Below are 14,260 nucleotides of genomic sequence, written 5' to 3' on the forward strand. Positions count from 1 at the left end.
GGGGGTGGCTCACAGTTAGCTTCAAAGGGAAGGGGAGATCAACAAAAATTACCCCTTCCCCACAGCTAGTGCAGTGATGGTGTACCAGAACTTTGTTATTCTGGATGTTGTCCTATATTTTACCTGTTGCTTCCTATAAGGAACCCAAGGGAGTGTACATGGCACTCGGTCACCATTTTTCCTCTGGACTACTCTGAGATATAGGTAGGACTGAGATACAGTGGCTAGGTTCAGAGGTAATGGGAAACCATGGTTTCCCACTATGAGAATGAACCTCAGAGAGCTACAGGCTCATGTGCTCCTCTTTCTTATGCTGCATGAGAGAGAAGGAGCATGTAATCTTCTGCTTTCACTTTAGAACAACCCACAGTGATGTGTTAGGTAGAAACTTGGGCAACTGCAGTTTGTCAGCTAATTAGTTTAAACGAGGATATCAGACCAGGATATCAGACCACATTTTGATACAACCAACTGCAGTTCCGCCAAGTTAGCACAAAATATGAACTCTGATTTGTTCTTAAAGTGAAAATAAGCTTTCATTCTCCCAGGAATGCAGATCCCACCCTGCCCTTAGCATTTGAGGAGTCCCATCTCATTTTACTGAACTCTCCCTGCCAAACCTAATAATTCGTATCTGCCCCCTAAAAGTAGTTATTCCTTAAAAAAAAATAATCTAGGTGAGGAGCTGCTTCTCAAGATCTCTCGATATGTACCTCTCCTCCTATCTCTTATGAAAGGAAAGAAAGAAGAATAGGAGTGTACTGAGCCTTTTTTGCCTAGCAGGAAACTCTTTGAACAGGACTAGTGACTGGCCCAAGGTCACCCAGTATGAGCTTCATGGCTGAACTTCCCATTTGTAGTCTTACATACTAACCACTACTGGCTATGATGCCTCATCACACAACAGCTTTTGCCAGCGTGGTGTAGTGGTTAGAGTGCTGGACTAGGACCGGGGAGACCCGAGTTCAAATCCCCATTCAGCCATGGTACTAGCTGGGTGACTCTGGGCCACTCACTTTTCTCTCAGCCTAACCTACTTCACAGGGTTTTTGTGATGAAAAACTCTTATATTGTAAATACAATGTATTACTAGAGGACAAAGTCAGCTCTTGACATACTGTGCAAAAGTATATAATAAAATAAAATAAATAAAATGATGATGATGATGATGATGTCTGGATAAAACAAACCAGTCAATAACACCTGTTTGACTGTGCAAACAAGAAATAATAATAACACACAACTTTATTTTTGTGTCCAATAAAAAGAAATAAAACATGACAAACAAATCATAATACAAAACAAAAAAATACAAAATACATTTAAAAAATCTTTTTAAAAATCAGATTTTAAAAGCCTGAGTGAACAGTAAGGTCTTCACTTAGCATCTAAAAGGACAAAGTGACAGCACCAGACAAGTCTCAATGGGGAGGCTATTCCATAAACAGGGTGCGATGACCAAAAAGGCCCTCTCCCTAGTAGCCACCCACCTCACCTCATCTGGCAGGGGCACTCGGAGCAGGGCCTCCAAAGAAGAGCTTAAGGTCCGAGTCGGGACATATGGGGCAAGGCGTTCTCTCACGTAACCTGACCCCTAGCCATTTAGGGCTTTAAAAGTTGAAACCAGCATTTTGAATTGTGCCCAGAAATGGACTGGGAGCCTAGTAATGTTGCATTTGCACAAGAGTAAGCCCATTATTTCCAGTAGGCTTACTCTTGTGTAACACAACTTCTGCATTTACACAAATTGCAGAAATGCAGTGTTGCTAGAGGTATGTTAGTTGCTAGTGCTAGTGTTGTGTGGTATGTCAGCCACCATCAATAAGTGAATACGTTAACTTCCCTCCCAATCGGCAATAGGGTCACTGTCTCTATTATGCACAGCTCTTCACCAGGAGATTAGAACATTATCATACTGTAGAGCAAGCAATAGCTCTGCTTAAGTGATTCTCAAAAACATTTTAGTGAGCTTTCCTTTAATATTTGTATCATTTGGCTGATACGGAGCAACATTAAGGGAGGAAAAAAACAAAGAGAAACACCCTGCTTTGTTGGTACATAATTAATTATGCATAAGTTCTGTTCATTTGTGAGGAAATAGAGACTTTTATTTAAGTAAGGTGGTTTTTTCAAATTTCCTTTTAACAACACTGTAGAATGACGCCTCAGCCCATTTTAATACCAAAATCAATGTTTTGTTTTCTGTCACAAATCAATGTTCCGTTATAACTTGAAAGAACATTTTAATCAAGAACTTAACATATCCATGGATCTACTGCATCTTCTATAGCAAGGCTGCAAGGGGTTCTCAAACTTGGGTACCCAAAATGTAGGCCTTGGTCACTGTAGCTGAGGATGATGGGAGCTGTAGTCCAACAACATCTGGGGACTCTGTTCTATAGGAACATGTTCTCTGTTTCAAGCAGGGTGACTGTCCTTTTTTCTGATCCTTCTTCTCTGCCTGAGCTTGAATTGTAAAAATTAAGCAAGTTCTGATTATTCTAGCCTAAATATTAAGCAGATGAAGCTTTCTGTGTCTGCCTCTCCATGTCAGGAAAATTTTCATGTGCTTCACCACAACAAATGATCTTAATGGGGATTTTTCGCAATGTAATATTGAATATAAAATATGGCCTTTGGATATTACAAAATTGCTTATTCCCCCAAGTTACCTTGCTTATTTGCCCTCCTTCCATGGAAATCCCAGGCTGCTGCCATGTAACCTAGACCAGTCATCATGTAAATTTCCTGTTGAAGCAAGAGAAGAGGCAACTTTCTCTCCCACCCCTTCTTTCCCCAGTCCAATGTGTGGAACTCCCTCATTTGCGGAGTGGCACACCAAAGACTTCCTCTGCACAGTAGGTGAGGGAAGGAATGAGTGGCATGGTATTGACTTCTGTGTCTCCCATTTCAGCTGGAGACTAAAAACTTGGTGAATGTTTGATTGGTTGGCCAACTGGAGCATGTGACCCTTTTGTTGCTCCAACTACACTGGATACTGATCAGTTTCTGGGCTCAGTTCAAAGTGGTGGTCTTTACCTTTAAAGCCTTCAGTGAGCTGGGACCAGAATGTTTAAACGACCATCTCCTCCCATATGATCTTGCCTGACTTTGAGGATTAATTTGGGAGACTCTCATAAGCATCCTGTCTTTATCTGGTGGGTATGTGGGAGAGGCGAGGGCCTTCTTTGGTAGCATCCAGGTTGTGGAATATCCTATCCTGGGAGCTCTGTCTAGTACCCTTTTTACTCAGTGAAATAATTTATTTTGGTCCAGACAATTACAAAAACACCACCACTTAGTTAAAACATTGGGTCTAACTTAAAACTAACAAAGACATAATCCAGTCTAATTATAAACATACATAAATCACACATTAATGGTCACATTAAAATTTACAGAATTAGCGAAAGATAGAAATGAATATATATATATATATATATATATATATATATATATATATATATATATTCTGAGCCGTCTTTACTGTCTTTTCACCATTTTCTTAAGATGGTTACTCTCCAAGTTTTGGTTGTGTGTGTGTGTGTTTTAAAGTTGTTTATGCCTGTTTTAATACTGATTTTTAATTTAATTAATTTTGTCAGGCACCTGGAGCACTTGTTTCAGGAAGATGGGATACAAATGATCAAATAACAAACAAACAAAAGTGTCCAGGCTGCAAGGCAGCCATCCCACTGAAATATAAAATCTCACCCATGTGCAGGGAGCTATTACAGAATACAGGAACTCCCTTTAGGTTAGGAACTGGAAACTCTTTGTAGAGATATCAGCAATTCTTTTCTTCCAAGCCCTTCAGGGAATGTTCAAACAGATGAAATTCATCTGGGGTTGGCAGAGACTAGGTCTCTCAGTCAGTCCACAGAACTGCATTTTCCATTTCCCTTTTAAGTCATGCTTGATTGTAAACTAGATTCTACACTTTCTCCTATGCAGTGCTGATGCTGCCATTTAATTTCCCAGTTATACAGTAAAAAATATTGGCCACAATATCCTGCAGAGTTGCACACACTTAAATTCCACTGATATCAATAGGAGTTTAAACACATATGTGCTGGATTGTGGCCATTATGATTAAAGAAATAATGTAGCAGCAGTTTAGTAAATTAATTCGGAAACCCAAAACATGCTGACTCACTGCTGATATGTAATAAGATACAGACAATCCTCATGCTAAGTGAACAACATTTAAATGTCATTTTCCTGTAAGGAATAAGGTCAGTGGCCTAAAAGTCTTGTGCTCTTTCGCTTAAATTAAAAAAAAAACCCAGCAAATAATCCCTGGAGCTAAACCTGCTATGATCACTGGGGTAAAACAGAACAATTCAATCTGAGAAAAGGCAATAGACTGAAAAGATAAACAGGGGTGGGTGGATAGGAGAGACAGGAAAAAAACCTGATGGTAGCCAGTAAATACAGAGGAAAACAAACAAACAAACAAACAAAAATTGGCCTGCTAGGCACAGCAACTTTAACAAACCACATACAGGAAGTGTTGTCGTCAGGCACCAAGTAATAAAAATGGTAGCACAGGCCAAAGTCATCCAACCTGACAATAAAAGACAGAGGAGAGAGTGTGTTAAATTCAGCAAAGGCTCTATGACTATAAAAATAAAAGTTCTATGTCACTTTCAAGGATAGGTTTTAATAAACGTAAGCTTACAAGAATATCTGTTGCATTAGCTGCTTCTTGACTTTCAAGGACCGTCATGATATGCAGCAGTAAGTCATAGGGATAAGGGTGAAACATTTGCAAACAACCTTTAGTGCCCCTGTGCTGAAGGCTTCTTGCAAAGCTGAGCAGGTGTGAAGGTGGGAGCTATTTTCACATCTCTGCCCTTGCTGCAGAAGATCTTTTGATGCATAAATATGTGCCTGAGAGTTGTGAAGCCCTCAGGGATATATTTCTGGAAGCCAAAATATACTTTTGAATGGAGGGGAGAGCAGTTAAAATCGCTCCCTCGTCTTTGCTATGTCCATGCAGTTGTCTGTATGGCAAGCTCTTGTTGTGTTAAAGCACCAAATATTGATGTTTGACAACACTGCTTTTGTTAAGATTGTTCCAGCAACCAAGCTGGAAATGTTTTGCTTCAGGGTGGCAACTCATTCTCTCCATGAGCACATACCTGCATAAGTGGTGGAGTTGTGGTATGATGGCAGGTTTCTGATTAAAATATTTCCAGAAAATATCTAAAATTACTTATTGAGTCGTTGATCTGGAGTTTGCACTCCTGCTAATTCTGAGGAGAAATAATTAGGGAGTACTAGGCATATAACTTACTGATAATCTGTTGGTTGTGTATGGAGATTACCCAGTGCGGGTAGGTACTCAACTCATGTCAACTACAAAGTTGGTAAACTTATATAAATCATCTTGTTCTCCTAGATAAATTGACCCATCACACTCTGCTATTCAGGGGCTGCTAGGTATTCTTTTATATCATATATTAATCATGATACTCTTAGACCATCAGTCTTCTTGGAATGATACACTTCACTAAATGTATTTTAGGTACTTATACATTGGTGTTTAATTTACCTGGCAACCTTCACTTTCTATAGCTATACTATATATATTTGTCTCAAAACTAGACGTGATATCTTTGCAAGTTTTTGCTGATCATTTGTTTTCTTCTGTATTCATTTCATCTTTTTATCTTGTTGAAAACATCAACCAAAATAACTTTTAAAAAATACTCCAATTCATGACTATTCCCACTGGTATACACACACACACATACACACACACGCTATGCAGCCCAGCCTGGGTTTGGCTGTCCATGCTACTGGGAGCAGCGTGGATTGTGTGGGCACATGGCAGCATGCCTAAAGGCTAATCAACTATTGTCTGAGAGGAAGGTAGGTCCATCCCTGCCTTTCCCCCACCTACCCACCCACACGCCCTGTTGGTCATGAAAATAGCCTTAGAATCTCTATCAAGTACCTAAGCTGAAGCTTTGCTTTGCTTCAGCTTAGGGGTACACTTTTTAAATAAATTTGGAAAAGGTACACTTTTTTAATATAAGTTTGGGAACCTCTGCCTTAGGAAATATGGCACTTCCTGGCATGCTACCAGGCAGAGGCGTAACTATAGGGGGGGCAGGGGGGGCACGTGCCCCGGGCGCCATCTTTTCTGGTCACGTGGGGGGCGCCACCATGACCAAATCTTTTTTAAAAAATTTGTTAATACAAATGTTTCCTGCTCAGTGCAGCAGTGCTGCAGCAGTCAAGGGAGTACATCGGTGCCCCCTTACCCACGAGTGGTCCCTTCCGCGCCGCCTGTGCCCCCCCCCCCATTGCTTTGCTGGCACCTGGCGGCCAGTCAGTGGCCTGGCTTGGCGGCAGCGGTGGGCGCTTGTGAGGAAAAACCGAAGTATAATGTAGTATGTTGGGGGGGCGGGGGGCGCGGTGGGGGGCGCCATTTCAGTGCTTGCCCCGGGCGCCCTTTTCCCTAGTTACGCCTCTGCTACCAGGGACTGCTCTGGATATCAGTCACTATTTATATAGCACCATTGGTGTACATGGCATTTTACAAATAATGAGAAAACAGCTCCCTGCATTAGTGGGTTCACAACTGTAAATAGATGGGAGACACCAGAGGCAGGGGAGAGAAGTGGAAGCAAGGATAAATTGGGGAATAATATGTGCTTATGTAATGCTCACATACTTATGCATAGTTACAGTATGGTGTGAGGACTGTCTGGATAGTCACTCCTCATAGGAAGGGGCTTGACAAAGAAGCCTTCCTCTCTTGCCAGTGTCAGTAGTGGCTCTGGGAACTCCTTCCATATAGAGACAGATAGAATCAGTAATGGACTAATTATTATTTCTTACCCTCCCAGTTGCCAGTACTTGGGAGCAATGATCAAAACACAATGGTCATATGATGGCTGCTCAGTGAGTTATTCTTGTTTCCTGTAGGATGGTAGTGGAACATTGTCAATGCACTTGCCAGCATTGTCTGCAGTATAAGAAAATCTATAAATATTAGATATGGATATTGACCTTTCATCCCTTAGAACTGAAAAACACACAGAAACTGCATAGTGCATACATAGCTCATTTCAGAATCACTTTAAAGTTCTTTCTGCAGAGGAACATGAGCCTGCTGGATTGGGCCAAAGGTTCATCTAGCCTAGCCAGATTATCTGTCTAATCTATCTATCTATGTTTGTATACTGCCCTTTATTCTAGGACTCCAAGGGCAGTGAACAACAAATTAAAAATAGCAGATAAAATAATAATATTTCATTTAAAAATACACTAAAAATCGACAACAGCTACAATCATCAGGGAAACAGAGAGAATCTACTATCTATCTATATTTATATACCACCTGATAAACACACACACACACACACACACACACAGGCAGTGTACATAATCCAAATCACAATAAAACAAAATAAAAACAATTAAAACACTTCCACCAAATAAAAACAATTAAAAACAATTCAGAATAAAACAATTAAAATAATTTCACAGAGTAAAACAATTAAACAGTTTAAAATGAGTTTTAATTAAAACCCTGAGAAAACAGGTGTGTCTTGAGGGTCTTTAAAAAACAATCAGAGATGAAGAAGCTCTTATTTTCACAGGAAGTGTATTCCAAAGCCCTGGGGCAGCCACAGAGAAGGCCTGGCCCCGAGTCGCCACCAGACGAACCGGTGGCATCCGTAACTGGACCTCATCAAATGATCTTAATAAGCGGCAGGGTTCATGACAAAGGAGGTGCTCTCTTAAGTACCTTGGACCTAAACCGTTCAGGGCTTTATAGGTAATAACCAACACTTTGTATTTCGCGTGGCAACATATCAACAGCCAGTGCAATTCTTTTTTTAAAAAATCAGTGTGATATGGTCCCTTCGGGCTGCCCCAGAGACCAGCCTCTGTACTGCATTCTGTACCAGTTGTCGTTTCCAGACTACATACAAAGGCAGCCCCACGTAGAGTGCATTATAGTAGTCAAGCCTGGAGGTTACCAGCATATGTACTACTGTTTTAAGGTCATTTACCTCCAGAAATGGGCATAGCTGATGTATCAGCAGAAACTGACTACTGCCTCAACCTGAGAAACCAGAGAGGGTTTTGGATCTAGGAGTATTCCCAAGCTATGTACCTGATCTTTCAGGGAGAGTGTAACCCTATCCAGAACAGGCACATCTAAACCATCTCTTGGGTCTTGACACCCCACAATCAGTATCTCTGACTTATTTGGATTCAACATCAGTTTATTATTCCTCACCCAGCCCATTACTGCGTCTAGTCAGGCATTTAGGGTAGTTATGCCATTTCCTGATGATACGGAGAAATATTTGGGCATCATAAGCATATTGATAACACCCTGCACCAAATCTGCTGCTGATCTCTCCCAGCGGTTTCATGTAGATTTTAAAGAGCATTGGAGACAGTATGGAGGCTTGTGTAACTCCAAACTTTAGTTCTTGCTTTGCAGAGAAACAGTCTCCAGGTGACACCATCTGGAATCTACTTAATAGACAGGAACAGAACCAATGCAAAACAGTGCCACCTAATCCCACCTCCCACAGGTAACCCAGAAGGATACCATGTTTGATGGTATCGAAAGCCACTGAGAGGTCCAAAAGAATCAGCAGAGTCACACTGTCAATAGTCTGGGAGTGCACCTGGATCCCAAACTCTCCCTGGTTTCTCAGGTTGAGGCTGTGGCCAGGAGTGCTGTTTATCAGCTTCAGCTGATACACCAGATACGTCCATTCTTGGAGACAAATGACCTTAAAACAGTGGTACATATGCTGGTAACCTCTAGGCTTGACTACTGTAATGCACTCTATGTGGGACTGCCTTTGTATTTAGTTTGGAAACTACAATTGGTATAGAATGCGGCAGCCAGATTGGTCTCTGGGACAACACGAAGGGACCACATAACACCGATTCTAAAAGAACTACATTGGCTGCTGATATGTTTCCGAACAAAATACAAAGTACTGGTTATTACCTATAAAGCCCTTAACGGCTTAGGTACCGGGTACCTAAGAGAGTGCCTTCTGGCCCTATCTACCTCTAGCACAGTACCTCCAGTGACTGTTGCTGGCGTCTATCTTACGTTTCTTTTTACATTGTGAGTCCTTTGGGGGCAGGGAGCCATCTTTATTTGTTTGTTTCTCTATGTAAACATTTGTTGAAAAGCAGTATATAAATATTTGTTGTGGTGGTTCTCTGTCATGAACGCTTCCACCTAAAGATCATCTGGAAGCGTCCTGTTATGGTTTCCGCCAACTCAATTGGTGGCAACTAGGGACCAGGCCTTCTCTGTGGCCTCCCTAGTGCTTTGGAACTTGCTCCCTGCTGAAATAAGAGCATGCCTTTCTCTGTTTGTTTTTAGGTGGACCCTGAAGACATACATGATTTCCCAGGCCTTCAACTGATACCTTTTAAAATTTTAATGTGTTTTTATCTATTTTATCTTTTTATGTATTTAAAATGTTTTATATGTTATGTTTTAATTCTGTAAACCACCTAGAGATTTCGATATTAGGCGGTATATAAATTCAATAAATGAATGAATGAATGAATGAATGAATAACATACCTAACTGGAGATTATCCATCAAGCTAACCAAGGCAGTCTCAACCCTATAGCCTGCTCAAAGTTTGAAATGGGTCTGGATAATTAGTTTCCTCCAGGACTGTCTGTGTCTGGAGCTGAGAGGCCACCATCCTCTCAGTCACTTTGCTCAACCATGGGAGATTAGAGACTGGCCTATAGTTGCCTAACTTTCAATGTAGTTTTTTTCAAGTATGGTCTAATGATAGCCACCTTAAGACAAGAAGCCATCCTACCCTCCCTCAAATTAATTAACAAAATGTCCAAATAAAAAGAGTAGTCTTCAATCTCCTCAAAAAGATTCGGATTGGTCAGCACTACACACATGGCTGCCACACGTGCACGGAGGTCATATGCATGCCAGCACTGCATGCAGAGGCAGCTGGGAGACGCCCCGCTGGTGCACAAAGATATCCAGGAGCTGCACCAAGATTATGGAAGTGGCAGCAAGTGGGAGAAGGAGCAGGTATGGACCTGCTGCTCTTCTCCTTGTTAAAGGGGTGGTGGAAGCCCACATTTTAAAAGAGATTGTGCTGGCGATTCGGACACCAAATCACATTTCAGCTCATCCCTAGTGGGAAAGGAAAAGTGAGTTTTCCGTTTTCCAGAAAAAAATTGTTTTAATGCCTAGAGTTTTATCTAACAGACAAAATATTTATTAGAAGGCGGTGAGTTCATTATTTTTGTCATAATTGCTTCCAGAAAACTCCCACATATAGAGATGTGAGCCAAGTGTTTCCAAGAGCTCTAGATAGATCTAGCATTACTCATCCCTCCTACAGAATCTATTGGTTGATATTACTTAGTTAAGAACATAAGAACGGCCCTGCTGGATCAGGCCCAAGGCCCATCTAGTCCAGCATCCTGTTCCACACAGTGGTCCAGATGCCACTGGAAGCCTACAGCAGGAGTTGAGGGCATGTCCTCTCTTCTGCTGTTACTCCCCTGCAACTGGTACTCAGAGTCATCATGCCTCTGAGGCTGGAGGTGGCATATAACCCTCCGACTAGTAGCCGTTGATAGACCTCTCCTCCATGAAATTATCCAAACCCCTCTTAAAGCCATCCAGGTTGTTGGCTGTCACCATATTTTATGGCAGAGAATTCCACAAGTTGATTTAATTTATTTAATTTATTTAATTAATTTAATTTATTTATTTATTTATTTATTTATTTATTCAATTTCTATACCGCCCTTCCAAAAATGGCTCAGGGTGGTTTACAGAGAGAAATAATAAACAAATAAGATTATGTGTTGTGTGAAAAAATACTTCAGTTTGTTGGTCCTAGATTTCCCGGCAATCAATTTCATGGGATGACCCCTGGTTCTAGTGTTATGTGAGAGGGAGAAGAATTTCTCTCTATCCACTTTCTTCACTCCATGCATGATTTTATAGACATCTATCATGTCTCCCCACAATCGTCTTTTTTCTAAACTAAATAGCCCCAGGTGTTGTAGCCTAGTCTCATAAGGAAGGTGCTCTAGGCCCCTTCTGCACCTTTTCCACTACTATAATGTCCTTTTTTAGATGTGGTGACCAGAAGAGTACACAGTACTCCAGGTGTGGCCGCACCATAGTTTTGTATAAGGGCATTCTAATATTAGCAGTTTTATTTTCAGTCCCCTTCCTAATGATCGCTAGCATGGAATTGGCCTTTTTCACAGCTGCCGCACATTGAGTTGACACTTTCAACGAGCTGTCTACCACGATCCCAAGATCCCTCTCTTGATCAGTCACCGACAGCTCAAATCCCATCAACGTATACTTGAAGTTGGGGTTTTTCATCCCAATGTGCATCACTTTACATTTGCCAACCTTGAAGCACATTTGCCATTTTGTCGCCCACTCCCCCAGTTTGGAGAGATCCTTTTGGAGCTCCTCACAATCCATTTTGGATTTCACTACCCGAAAGAGTTTGGTATCATCTGCAAATTTGGCCACCTTGCTGCTTACCCCTACTTCTAGATCATTTATGAATAAATTAAAAAGCATTGGTCACTGTACAGATCCCTGGGGGACCCTACTTCTTACTTCCATCCATTGTGAAAATTCTCCATTTATACCTACCCTCTGTTTCCTGTCCTTCAACCAGTTAGCAATCCACATATGTACTTGTCTCCTTATCTCATGACTTCTTAGTTTTCTCAGGAGTCTTTGATGAGGAACTTCGTCAAAAGCTTTTTGGAAGTCCAGGTATACTATGTCAACTGGATCACCCTTATCCACACACTTGTTGACACTCTCAAAGAAGTTATTACTTAAGTTACTTATCTAAATATGTGTGTGTGTAATATATTACATATATGATGTGTTGTGTGTGTGTGTGTGTACACACACACACACACACACACAGAGAGAGAGAAATGATACTATCTTTTTATCAAGAAAGTTTTAATTTATCAGGTCTTGAATATCATTAGCTGTATCAAGTCTACCTTATAACCGGTAGAAGCATTTCAATTCTTCACACAGATATTCAGTAGAGGTCAAACCAGTGTATAATTGCCATAGCCATAATTGTTCATTATTAGAGAGTTGCAGTCAGGGAATTGGCTTGTTAGTTCACATCCTTATATAAAATCCTACTATATATTATAAAGTCACAATGCTGTAGCAACAGTAAAATCTTCAACCAACAGAATTCCCCTGTGAGAAGTTAATGCTAATCAAACAGCCCTCCCTTCCATCAAAGAAGCTGGATGGCAAATGTTCTTGAAGCTTTGTTGACTGAAGAGTCAGAATCTTTGTGAACATTCCATAACTCTATTCAGACATTATGTTGTACAGGTGTACAAATGTCTGTACACTTGTACATGTTTTTGTGTGAATGATTGTACCTGTGTCCACTTTAAAAATGAACCTGTGTACAGGCCTCTCAAATGCAAGATACAGATAGGAAGTGTACGGCTGTACCTGTGTTCAACACAACCTGTTAATAACTGTACCGGTGTACAACAGTTCTATACCTCTATACACTGGTACAAGTGTTGAATGCAATGTGTGAATAGGGCTCATGTCTTCACATCAACATGGCAAATCAGTTTCAGAGTCTTCATTGCCACAGGAGCAACAGAATAACTAGAAGCAGGGTTGGCTCCAGATTTCAGGGAACCCTTAGCAAACTGCTCTCTATTGGTTCCCTCCAACCTGAATAGGTCCCAAAAGAGTTGCTTTGCCACCATCACATGAAAGCTATGGGCATAGAAGGGGTCTCAGGGATAAGCAGTGCGCCCTTCTAAAGCCTACAGGTTAAGTTAAGACCCTAACCTGGCCCTCCACAGCTAACTAATTGCCATAGATTACTTCTAATTAGATGACTTTTCACACCTCAGTATTTAGATTAGCTGGAAGCTTTATTAGGAAACAGCAAGGTATAATTTAGAGATATATCACGACATGAATTCAGTTCAGATGCTGACACCTGATACCAGCTCTAGCTAGGAGTTCTAGAAATTTTAGGATACATGTAGTAGTTTATCATCTTCTTACAAGTTAATATACATTCTGGTCACACCTCCTAGCTGGAAGAGGAGACTCTTAGTTCCATGAGTTGGCCTTATGTAGACTGCAGAGACATTTTCAGGAGTGGGTGGAGTAAGGGTTAAGCACTCCCCTGCTACTTTTCTGCTCCAAATCACCCTCTTGCAAACCTACTTTTCTCTATAGAGATGGCCATGTGAGTTCTGTTACTAATTACTACATTTTGTTTCTTACCATCCTGCATCAGTCACAAATCACTATGTGTTTGTTGGGAAACTCTTTATTCCACCCACTTCTGAATACCAAAGATATCCCTGCTATTTTTAAAAATCACTTTATTCCTGGGATGAAAGTGCTGTTATTGCATTTTTTCACTCCTTTTCTTCAAACATGTCAATCTTGTATTTATTTTTGGAATGTGCAGCAAATTAAGTGCTGAAGAGTTTTAAGGAGTAATTCTCACAGGATAATTGACCATTCAAACCACAGCTATCCCAAGATGGATGATACACTCCAAGGAAATTATTAGAGTATTAGAAAACAGACATCTGTACATTTCTTATATTAATATGATTCAAAATCTGACAATCTGGGTTCAACTAGAATTGGAACACTCAAGTTTGATCTTCATTTGTCTTCATTAAGTACAAATAGAACAAACCATAGTTACCTGAGTTTGGACATAACAGGAAATGGTGTTTCATTCAAAAATGAAAGCAGAAGTTTTCAGTCTCCTTTTCTATGCATAAAGTGTGGGAGGTGCACAAACCCACAGCACAGCAATGTTCCTTCCAGGGGTGGAGCTACCAGCGCCCAAAGGTGTTCCAAGAACACGGGACCACCAGGGGGTTTGGGCCCTCCGAGGGCCCCTCAGCAGTCTCCTACCCTCCCCCCACTTGCCACCATGGCTTTTGCCACCCTTTGCCACAGTACCTTGCCACCCGCTGCTGCCCGATGCCACCAATATCCACCACTGAGAAGAAGAAGAAGAAGAGGCTCCATTCCATTCCTCTATGAAGAGAGGAATGGAATGGGGCCTCCCTGATTCCCAGCAGCCCCCAGGCCGGAAGAGAATGGTGAGTGTGTGCTCTCCATCCCCATTCAGCTCAGGGCCCACTGGGAAGTAGGGAGGCCCCATTCCTGTATTTATTTATTTATTTAAAGTACATACATACA

The 14,260-nt window shown here is 41.2% G+C and overlaps 1 long non-coding RNA gene across 1 annotated transcript; it reads right to left on the reverse strand.

Annotated features, from left to right (window-relative positions):
- Positions 1–2,110: 2,110 nt before the first annotated feature.
- Positions 2,111–14,049, reverse strand: LOC128351839 (uncharacterized). Its single transcript, XR_008320068.1, has 4 exons — positions 13,755–14,049; positions 6,853–6,933; positions 4,506–4,567; positions 2,111–2,466 (listed from the first exon to the last, which is right to left on the reverse strand). It is a non-coding gene; the product is annotated as an uncharacterized LOC128351839 (long non-coding RNA).
- Positions 14,050–14,260: the final 211 nt, after the last annotated feature.

The sequence above is a fragment of the Hemicordylus capensis genome, chromosome 3, assembly GCF_027244095.1.
Source record: "Hemicordylus capensis ecotype Gifberg chromosome 3, rHemCap1.1.pri, whole genome shotgun sequence".
In the NCBI taxonomy this organism is placed as follows: Eukaryota; Metazoa; Chordata; class Lepidosauria; order Squamata; family Cordylidae; genus Hemicordylus; species Hemicordylus capensis.